Source organism: Pipra filicauda, unplaced genomic scaffold, assembly GCF_003945595.2.
Source record: "Pipra filicauda isolate LSUMZ 115617 unplaced genomic scaffold, ASM394559v2 scaffold334_size1588553_pilon, whole genome shotgun sequence".
Lineage (NCBI taxonomy): Eukaryota > Metazoa > Chordata > Aves > Passeriformes > Pipridae > Pipra > Pipra filicauda.
The window spans coordinates 724,273-735,125 of NW_024104459.1; the positions used below are offsets into that span (position 1 = coordinate 724,273).

Here is a 10,853-nt window from a genome sequence, read left to right on the forward strand (position 1 = left end):
GGACTCCGCCACGCCGAGGCGGCGAGGAGGAGATAAATAAAGCCTCCTCCGGGCAGCGGCACCGAGGGAGCCCCTTCCCCGGCGCCCCCCGGGAGGAGGAGCGGCCCGCTCGCCCCCGCGCCCTCCCCGCCCGGCCCGGTGCCCTGGGCGCTCGGCAGCGGCCCGGCGCGCCCCCCGGCCCCGGGGCTGCACCGCCGGGTGGGCTGCGGCCTGCGCCGTCCCGACGAAGCCGCGGCGCTTTCGTAGCCAGAGCGGCCCGGCTCCCCCCCGCCTCCTCCTCGCCTCTGCTTCCCTCCCTCCCTCCCCGGCCCGGCCTTCAGCTCGCACTCACCCGCCTTCCTTCTGCCTGCCCGGCCCGCGGTGCGTGTGCGCGGCTCTCCCCGCTCGGGCTGCCCGGCGCGGCGGGGGCGGCCGGGCGGGTGGGTGAGTGAGCGTGCAGGGAAGGAGGCGAGGGGAAAAGGAGGAGAAGGGTGGGGAGGGAAGGAGAGAGGCGGCGAGGAAAGAGAGAGAGAAGCGGAGGGGAGAAACCCGCAGCGGCGCTCCTGGTGCGGGACGTGCGGCGGCAGCCGGCCAGGCGCTCAGGCGGCTGCTCCGACGACCTTTACGCGAGGGACGGGCGGTCTCCGAGCTCGGGGCGCTCCGCTGCCAGCCCGGCCACCATCTTACATTGGGGAGACTTGCCCCGGACGCCGCCCCCGCTGCGCGTGCGCCGCCGGCAGTGGGCGGGGCGCGGCGCGGGAGGGGGAACGGGGCGCGACGGCAGCGGCCGCGACGGGCCCGGGGCATGATGGGGCTTGTAGGCGAGGGCGGCCCGGGCAGCGCGGGAGGAGGCGGGGTCGGGGCGAGGGTCGGCCCTTCCGCCGGGCCGGGACTTCGAGCCGCCGGCGGGGCATGGTTGTCCCGGGCCCTGTTCCGGAGAGTCCCGCAAACCTGCTTCCATTTCAGCCACCTGTTGCTGGACATTAAACCGCGCAGTTTTCAAGCACTGGGCGGATTTATTTTTTTATTTATTTATTCATTCATTCATTTATTTATTCGTTTCTGTATTTATTTTATTCCTCCCATTGGTGTTGCTTTGGGGGTTTTTCCCCCGCCAGGTCGAAGCGACCCCGTGTGCCTCCCCGTCGGACTTTGCCGGTTGTTGGCTACAGCGTCCGGGGGTGGGATGTGCTGTGTTCTCCCGGGAACACCTGACGCGGCTGTCGCGGTGGCTCGATTGGGGCTGGATGCGGTCCCGCGGAACTCGGCATGGGCACCTTCCATTCCCGCACGCTCCGAGAGAGTGGGACTGTGCCCGGGCGCTGTCCCAGCCCCCCCGGTGCCGCCCCTGCCACTGCCCCAGCCCGCCAGCCAGCCCTGTTCCCCAGGAGGGCACGCCCGCCACCTCCCCCCTTACCTTTCTTTCCCCTTTTTCTTCTTTTTCGTTGGTTGGTTCGTTTTGTGTCGTCGTTTCATCCTCACAGGCTCCAAGCACGAAGACCTGGTGTGACAGGATTGCTTCGCTGCTTCTGTTTCTGGAGTTGCAAAATTTGGAGAGTTTTGGTTCCCGGGGCACTGTGCTCGTGTCCCGCCAGGCCCCACTCCAGGTGGCCGCTCCTCCCTCACCTGCCCAGTGCCTCTCTGTGCCCGGGCTTGGCTTTCCCATGGCAGCAGGCACTCACATGGTGCTGCCCCTTTGCTGAACAGACTTCTGTTGCTGCTATTATTGTTATTTTCCAAGTTCATTCCCTTTTTGGAGCACAAGCCAAAGGCACAGAAAAAGGTGTTTTCTTGGTTTCCTCTATTCACTTACAAAATCCAGGTGAATTCAATTTTCATGCATGTGGCTGTAAGCAATTTTGACAAAAACAACTTTTTGAAAAATCTCAAGGAGAGAATCTCTCCCCTACCAAAAAGGCTCTTTTTTTTTGTCAAAAATCTCCTGCCCCAACATTCATAGCTCTCCACAGACAGCCTCATCCTGCGTGTTTAATTATCAATTATCTCCAGTGCACAAGCTATTACTACTTTTGTCATGACAATATTCACCTGAGAAATTTATTTATTTCAGCAATTGGTAGGAAAGAGAGGTGTTCGTCACTGAATGCACTGGCACAACTATTATGTTCAGCGGTATGAATTTTTTCTTCATACTTCATTACTTTTGTTTCTTAGTTTGAAGAGTTATATTAGTACAGCCTTGTACAATATGCCCATTCCACCAATAGTGAAACTTGTGTTGACATAGCTTATGTCCTTCCTAAAACAACATTACCTTGTGTATATTAAATTTTAGAGTGATATATGTATATTCACCACAGGAAAGCTCTATGAATTAACTTTACTGCTTCTTCTTGTAGGCAAGACCCAGGTCCACATAAAAGGAAATGCTGTTTTCAGTAGTAGTCTTGACATGTGAACCCAAATATAATGTTCTTTTGAAAACAAAACATACAGTGGAATATAAACGCCCATGTATGTGAGAAACTCCATGTTTTTCTGCATATATCTTCAACTGTAACATATACATCATATATTAATGTAAAATTAATTAGTACATATTAATCAAATTCAGGTGAATATATATATAATAATGTATTTCTCAAAAAGTTCATTATTTTCATACCAACTGATATAAATCATTAGGTTCCAAAAGTACCTATTATGTAAGTAACTTATATAAGTAATGTAATTGTTAACACACTTAACACTTAGCAACATTTCCTGTTGAATAAAAGTAAGTACTCTGACTTGGAAAGAAAATTAAAAATAATGTAACTAAAAGCTGCAATTTTGGCTCAGATTTGAGGCTGTTAATATTAAGTGAATTCTGTGATTTCTTTTAATCCAGTATTGAGGAATCTTTCCCCTAGTAAAAGTCTATTCAAATCCTTTTACTTAACCTGCATGAACACAAATTTCAGCAGCATCCAATAATAATGTAGGAAAAAAATCTATGTGGCTGAAGATTATTTGGGCTGATGTTACTAAAGATTACCCATAGCCCTGCCTCCACCTCTGCTTTAATCTGGTAAGAATAATTCACTAGGACATCATGTGGCCATTTTAAGATGTTCCTTAAATTAATTATTTTCTTACTTTTAAGTGATTGTAGTTGCTTTCATGAGGTTACATAACTGCATTTTGACACCTTATTTACTTTTGGAAATATTTGGGGTTTGTTTGTTTTAAATGGGCCTGATAACTCAGCAGGACTGTTTCTAAAAAATCGTTTCCACATCTATAAAGAAAAGCTTTCAAAATACATTTTCTTGGTAATGTAATAACCAATGTGTATTAGCTAGAGTAAAAATGTCTATCCATATGATCTGTTTGTTGTGGTTCAGCCCCCAGTTGCCTGAGATTCGTTGCATACACACTGTTGTGCATTGATTCACACCATGCGCTGGGAAATTGTTCTCCCGGCCCATGTTCTGAAGTCACTGTCTTGTGGAATAAATATCAGAACTTACCAGGATTCTGCGGTTTGGGGTGAAACCAAGCTATTTTCAGGACTGCTCCAGCGTTATATCACAGCCATTTCAAATGGCTGCCAACCTGCTTGGAGGAAATATGGCTGAGATCGACTATGGAGTGTCCTGAAAAGGGATTAGAAAGAGACATGATGGTGGTGTACCGATACTGGCAGAGGAGGAGGAGGTAGAGATCAAGTAATTTCCATGCCCGATTAGGATAGAGTAATTATGCTGGAACTTCAGGGTGGTAAAGGTTGCAAAGCATCTGTACAGACTGCAGTCTGAATATTCAGCAACAAAAAAACAATACAGCAGCATCTCTACATGTGGACATGTGTACCCATCACATTAGTGCCTCAGTGCTTGCCAGCAGCCCGGTTGGCTTTCTGCTCACTGGGATTGGTAATGGTAATTCTACCAGTGTGTGCTGGAAATATGTATCACATGTATGTTTCAGTGTGCTGGTGCTGAGAAAATACTTCAAGATTTGGAAAGTTCATGATCTGGAGTTGTGCTGGCAGCAGCGGCTGGGTGCGTGTGCCTGTATTTCAGACTGAAAGTTGGGTTTCATAAATAAAAAAAATTATTTTTTCAAGCTTCTGCAAAGCCTCACTGATTGCTACAGAAAGTTCACAGATATAGAATGTTCTGACTAACTGTAGAATAATAATTAAGGGCTTTGTTAGGAAATGAAAGGCAGTTGGAGAAGCCTTACAAACACTCTGATCAATATTTACTGCAAGTGGCAGATGTTCACTGTGTCTTGTTGGAAATCCATGAGAGGAGAAGGAGGTGCCCATGCTGCTCAGGGAAACAGGATGAGTGATTTGTCCTGCTCTTTCTTAAATGAGAGAATAGAGTGGTGAAAAAATGAATGTATTATAGCCAAAAATATGAGAGAGATGTATCTTTGTTAATGTTTTTGGATTATTAGGGGAAAATGAGAACTTCAGTGGGATGTTTCAGCCATTTTTTTCATTACAACCTTTGCTCATTCAGCATAACTGGCACAGCACACCTTATCTGCTAAGTGCACTTATCTTTGCAAATAAAAGCAGAATTCAGTCCTGTTTTCTGGAAAGGGTGCAGTAAGGACATGCAGGAAGCTCCCACTACTCTTGTTAACCTCAGAGTACACCTGAAGTAATGGTATAACATCCTAATATTCTTCAGAAGACTGTTTCTTTTGCACAATTTAAAACAAATCTTCCTGTATGTTTTTTTTTCCTTGTCCTAAATTCATGTGCGAGTTAACTCAAGTTGCCATAAGCATCCTTCCAGCTCTTTTTTTGCCTTCTGGCTCCGGTGATGAAATCCATCCACAGAATCCTTGAACTTCTCTTTCCTATCCTCCTTTTCTTTTTTGAAATATTTTTTATGCATCAAGCAGCTTGTAAGGCTCATGTTCCTCATCGTAATAGTGCCTTCGTTGCCAGGGACAAAGTGCAAATATTTGTTATTTCTACACTGAACTCAGTGCCAATGATCATAGGTTTCATATTTTTTAATCAATTTTGGAATGTCATTCTCATCTGTTTTTCCAGTTTGGGCTTCCCTAGGAAGTGGTTGTTCCCAGGGAACCCTGTAGTGTGTAACAAAATAAGAAGCCTCCCACTCTACATCTCCTTTCTGTAGAAATCCTGTACTGGTGTCGAAATGGGAAAGAGGGAAGAAGATGCTGGGCTAATGTGTCCTGTTACTTGAGTTTGCAGTTCTTTGTATACCTGTGTAGCCATGTTACCTTGAAGTATGTTTCCAAGAGATGAGAAATAGTCTTACCAAAAAAGACAATGGATAAATCAGAAAGATATCCAGCACTGCATAGAAGGGTACTGAAATATATTCAATATATTTAAATACAGATAAGAAACCAAGAAGGGTGCATTACTTTGCTCTGTGTATAGTAAAAATGGAGAACAGCCTTTGTCTTTAAATCTCCGTTAACACACAGGTCAGCATCATGTGTACTAGAAGAGAACAGACTGTAGAGCAATTAGCCTGAATCCAAGAATTTTATATTGCTAAAGATTTGATTATAAGTGTTTTATAATCTCAGCATTTTGAAATTTGGGTAATTCATCTTATAAAATGTGAAAGGAGCTAAAGAATGCTGAACGAATTATAAGCCAAAGTATATTTGCTATTGCTTTTTTCCTGCATTCACTGTTGCAATAAATATGCCTGCTCTGCAATCTGTGTTCCTATTAACTCATGGGCTGCTGCCACACTATTTGAGTGGCAGAAGAGCAGCAGCAAGTCCAGATGCGTAGTCAAGCAGTGCAAGGCGGGAAGAGAAGATTAAGTTCTTGTTTGTGGAGCACCACAATGACCACAGTAGGGAAGGTGGTGCCAAACAGATGGAAAGAGGCTCATGGTTCATGCAGCTCATTTCCACTGCTGGTGGTGACATTCAGATACTAGCTGGCTTAGAGATGCAGAGCTATTGATATAACGTAGGACATGATAGGAATACTTCCCTCTGTGGCATTTTCAAGCTAACCATCTATCTGAATTTCAAACAACTTTTTAGTAACCTAGTCTTTGTGTTTCAGTTTAGTGGTTTGAAAAAAATATTAGCTCTACAACTCTCTATTTGAAGTGACATCATTTGACAGATGTGGTAAGTCACACGGATCAATTACAATAATGGGGTTCAGTGGTGACTTCCCATGGATAAATCTGTCACAGCTTATCTTGTTCTCGACCATTAGACGTCCTGGAGGTCCTGTTCATAGCCCTTCAGTTCTTGTAGAACAGCCAGCAGTATTTTGCTTTATGGTGGTGCTGGTCCATTTCTCAGGAATGTCTCTCTCTTGCATTCGGTTTGGCCAACAGTCACAAATCCTAAAATTTGAGGCAGTGTCATAGAGTTGGGGCTGGATGTGCTGATACACACAACCCATGAGTCTATATCAGGTGAGGGAAAGAGGTGCTGCTCAAAAAAAAAGTGTGAATGTGGGGAAACACACACATGCTGGAATTGCAAAGGAAGCCATCAGCATTCAGCAGGAGTTATAACATACTAGTCATCATCTAGTCCAGATGATCTTGTAACAGAAGAGGGCACTCAGGAGCCAGACAGCAAATAAACCTTATCACTCTGTACAATGAGGGAAAATCATTTAAAAATGGGGACAAACCTCTCACAAACTGGATGCAGCTCACAGCTGAAGGCTGTGAGCTGATGAGCCTGGATTTCATCCATGCCAAAAAAGAAAGCCCAGGCACTTAAAGCCAACTCATCTGAAATATTTGAAGTAGCATCCCTATGTAGACAGGACTTCATTATGTTATGTGTTGTTGTTTTCAGGGAGTCATCACCTGCTCTTTAAAGCAAAACATACATTGCAAGAGAGAATGATTGCTCATTATTGTCATATTCCTTGATTGCCTTCTGTATTAGTTCATTCAAAGGAATGTATTTTTTCTCTTCTGCCCTTCTCTGCCTGCATCTGACAACACTCAGCATTTTCCACAGAGCCCAAAATTGCTTGCATTCTTATAAAAACGCCTCAGCCATATGGGATTTGCTGAGATGAAATAAAAAGTGCATGACTTGAAAAAATGCAATACTTCATCCTGCATATTGATTCCATGGCTGATGTATAAACAGGAACTATTAGTTACAAGAATTTCCATGACTTTTTTGGCTTTGGAACTCATGTTCTGCGTAAGCCAGGTGTGACAGGAGCTCACTTGTCAAGATAGTATGATGTTGCATTAAAAGATTGGTGTGAACTTGGATGCTTGTAAATATATTGCACCAGCCATGCTCACCTCAGGACAGGTAAACAGTAAGTTGTCTCAGCTGAGATCTTGGTAAAGACAAGGGAGTTATTTTTCATCTTCAAGATCTCATTAAAATTCAAGTTTATCTCAATTTAGTAATGTAAGCGAAACCATCTCTGTGGATTTTATTTTAAAATAGTTAAATAGGTGCAGTATCTATTTATTGAGGTACATCTACTTTCATGACATGTAAGAGCACAAAAAAGAGCTCAGGTCTCAAAATATGAAAACTGCTGAAAGAATAACAATGGCTCTGTTGTACTCCTATACAATTCAGGACCAGGTGGCCTAAACTGGGTTTTGTTAGGCATTGCCTTCTAATTGCTGACATGACTGAACAATCAAAGCTGTAAAAAAAGCTTGGCTAATATTCTGAACACTGTACTTCCTTAAGAAAACTTAGCTGTGGTACAGTTCACCTTTAATTGGTATCTTTCCTCTCAGATGACTGTGGAATTAAGAGGATAAATAGAGCCACGCTAGGTTTTCATGGCTCATCTGCATCTTACATAGACTTTTAAAGTTTAGTAGCATGGTATGTCCTCCTTACAGGAGGTCTTCATGTCACAAAGTAACCAGTTCATGAAAGAAGTCTCCAAAAAATTAATCACACAAAAGTTCAAAAGTATGGTGGCTCTAAGACCTCTTTTTAGGAGGTGCTCCAGTGCGTAAGCTTTTGCACCTGTGAAATTCAAGCAGTTGTTTTAAATAAAAGATCTGAGAGTGAACCCTGGCAGCTCAGTCTGCAGAGGGCTGGCAAGTGCCATGGAGCAGACTGACAGCACGATTACCTGCAAGGTGTGTCCCACTGGGAAAAGCCTGAGCTTCAGCAGTTTGTTCATGTCACAGCATGTGACAAAAGGTTCCCAAAAAGGTGATTACTCCTGCCGTACCACAGCAGTCCTTGTGTCAATTGGCTCTAGCAATGGCGGCTGTGCTTACATTGAAAAACTTCTTACTAAGCTGTGATTTGGATGAGAAAATATGGGTTGTGGGCTGAGAAAAATCACGAGAACAAGAACATACACTGCCCTGGGTGACACTAGCTGAGTGTGTATTTACCGTCCCCTCATTTTTCCCCTTAATTTTAAATACTAGCAATTAATATCTATCCCCTTAACTTTCTCTAAATTTGTGTTTGCACAGTATTTAAATAGGAGGTAAGTTGTTTATGAACATTCTAGGGATTCCTAGAAATGAGGTAGGCTGTTGACTCTAGAGGGATACTAACTCAAAAAGTCCTTTTTCTGGTGTTATGTATGAAAGTTGGTGTGAGGCAAGACTTAGAGTTGGATCAGTATTTAATGGAGCCATAAACAGAGAGAAAAGACACAACTTTCAAACAAGAAATCAGTTTGTGAGAGCACTGGGGCTATATGAGTCACTGGTTTATCTGAATAGGCAAACAAACTAGAAAGTATTGAAAGAATGGCTCTGATCAATAAAAATAAAAACACAATTTTGTTCTTGCTGAGATCAGAAAAAAAAAATCTACCCTATGAATACAGATTGCCTTGGTTTGGAATATTTGTAAAGAAAAAGCTGGTCAAGTTGGCAGAGCTGGTGGTCTGCTTTCACATACAGCTCAGGCTTTCAAGAACTCTCCAAAGCAGTTGACACATAAATTATATTTTTTTGTGAAAAGAAAGTGAATTAGTATTTGAGTCAAACAAATGCTAATGTGTTTCTCTAAAAGACTTAATCATTGAGATAAATCACAGGAGAAATATTCTTTACCTGGTGATCAGATTAGTCCTTTGAATTGTGGGATTTTCTCTGCCCCATTCCCTGGCAGGTTCCAGTTCCATATCTGGTGAAAGTTTAATTGTTTTTGCAAACTGAAGACTCACTAACAAGAGATTGAGAGCACAGAATGCCCAAGTCCCCTCCAACCTTTATGGGAAGTAGCAGATGCATGTTAAGTTGGGAGGGCAGAACTTAGCAAGCCTCTCAGAACCCGAACAAGTAATCTGAACTCTTCCTGTGAAAGAGAGGCCTCACTCTGTCCTATAGAGCTCTTTGAATCTCACCTCAAAACTGACACTAGAATTTCTGAGAAGTTCTGGGAAATCCCACTTTGAAACACATTTACCATTTTCCAATATAAAACAATGTCAGACTAAGACACCCGAAAGGCACAATCAAATCTTCATTAAAAATAAGGCCACCTAATTTTTAGGGGTTTCTCACAGCTTAGTGTCCTTGTGTAGTTATAATCTAAACACACCTGCAAGCTAGCCTTTCCCTCAGTGTCTCAGAATGAGTCAGTACCTCAAGCTTCTTTTGGGCTGAACCTCTTCACAACTACCTGTTTCCGCAGACATTAAACAAGAGTGATGCACAAGAAAAACAAAATTATACTGTTGACAGGCAGATGCCTAGGAATGCAGCTGAGTGATACAACCTGAGTGTTATTTGCAAGCAAATATACATTGTTGTTTGCAAGGAAATAGAACAAGATGTAAAGCTATCCTGAGATTATAATCATAATTTACTGCTGTCTACTTAAAGAGACCCTCTATGCAGATATCAACCATAATGCTGAATGTATGTCTTGACCTTTGAATTTCTGTTCTTCAAATCAGTATTTCTTGTATGTATGCTTTCAATAGGTAATTAACTTTGGAGTGGACTATTCTCCCAAGTATGCTTCACTATAACTCTACCAAAATTAATCTACAATAGTAGTAGCCTTAGCTTGCAGAAGGACTTAAAGGATTATCATTCCACCATGCTGGACATCTATAGACACACACAACAAATTCTGAGAATTTTGTCTTCTTCATTGATTAGGTCTCATTTTATCTGAGAGTTCAGATTATCTGACCAGGTGTTTTTCAGCACATTTCAAAGGTAGAGTTTTAGCTTTGTCTAATTTAGAATAAGAATGTTCTTGAATGATGAGGGAATTAATTTTGACTGACGCCATCTAGGAGAAAGATATGAGAGTTGTATGCGTCAAGCAGCTCAGAAACCTGCATATAAGATAAAGGTTTTTCACTTTTCTACTCTTAAGCACTGAAGCAACCGAGTGAACAGAAACCATAAACTCCAGCCTTGACTGTTCAAGCACCTAGTATAGTTTAGTGCTCCAATGTCTAAGGTGTCACCTTGGTAGGAGTTATTGAACATGTGGTCTCAGCAATTGCCCCATTATTCTGTGAAGAGCTAATATTATCTCTCATTATCCTTCTGCAGCATAGTCATAACCAAATAAGGCAGGAGAAGACGTGATTTCCACAGACATGTGACTTGCACTGAAATATTTTGACATTAGAGCCAATTAATGCAGTCGGTTGTTCCAGAAATTGAATTTGTTCAGTCCATATCCTTTCTATTCCTGCTCCCAAACATAATTCTTCCTGATCCTCAGGAAACTTAAATGAAACAGATAATGGACTGGAGCAGAAAGCAAATCCTTTCTTATGCTACCTATTTAAACAGGGTTTTCCTTCAGGTAAGATATCTCAGAGTGTCGGGACAGGGGAAGTATTTCAGTAACAGACTGTCAAAAGTGCACAAGCTAAATTTCGTGTACACTTTTTGCCTACAGGATGCTTCTTATCTTGTGTCCAGAGAACTCCAAACAAGCAGACAGTGCTGGGAAGA

At 43.0% G+C, this 10,853-nt stretch overlaps 1 protein-coding gene across 7 annotated transcripts in view; it reads right to left on the reverse strand.

Moving 5' to 3' along the window:
* CNOT4 (CCR4-NOT transcription complex subunit 4) overlaps positions 1-687 on the reverse strand; it is an 80,912-nt gene extending 80,225 nt beyond the window's left edge. For all 7 annotated transcript variants that reach the window (XM_027739199.2, XM_027739196.2, XM_027739193.2 and 4 more), the window contains exon 1: positions 332-687. The gene's annotated coding sequence lies outside the window, so the exon portion shown is untranslated. The remainder of the gene's footprint in view (positions 1-331) is intronic.
* Between the last annotated feature and the right edge of the window lie 10,166 nt (positions 688-10,853).